This window comes from Arachis duranensis, chromosome 7, assembly GCF_000817695.3.
Source record: "Arachis duranensis cultivar V14167 chromosome 7, aradu.V14167.gnm2.J7QH, whole genome shotgun sequence".
NCBI classification, from domain to species: Eukaryota; Viridiplantae; Streptophyta; class Magnoliopsida; order Fabales; family Fabaceae; genus Arachis; species Arachis duranensis.
Window position 1 is genome coordinate 48,964,943 of NC_029778.3, and position 204 is coordinate 48,965,146.

A 204-nucleotide genomic window follows, 5' to 3' on the forward strand; every position below is an offset into this window, starting at 1 on the left:
TTTTTTTTTACTGCTTTTTCTTGCTTCAAGAATCAATTTCATGATGTTTTTCAGATCATCAATAACATTTCTCCTTGTTCATCATTCTTTCAAGAGCCAACAATTTTAACACTCATAGACAACAAGATCAAAAATATGCACTGTTCATTCATTCATTCAGAAAACAAAAATTATTGCCACCACATCAATATAATTAAATTAAAT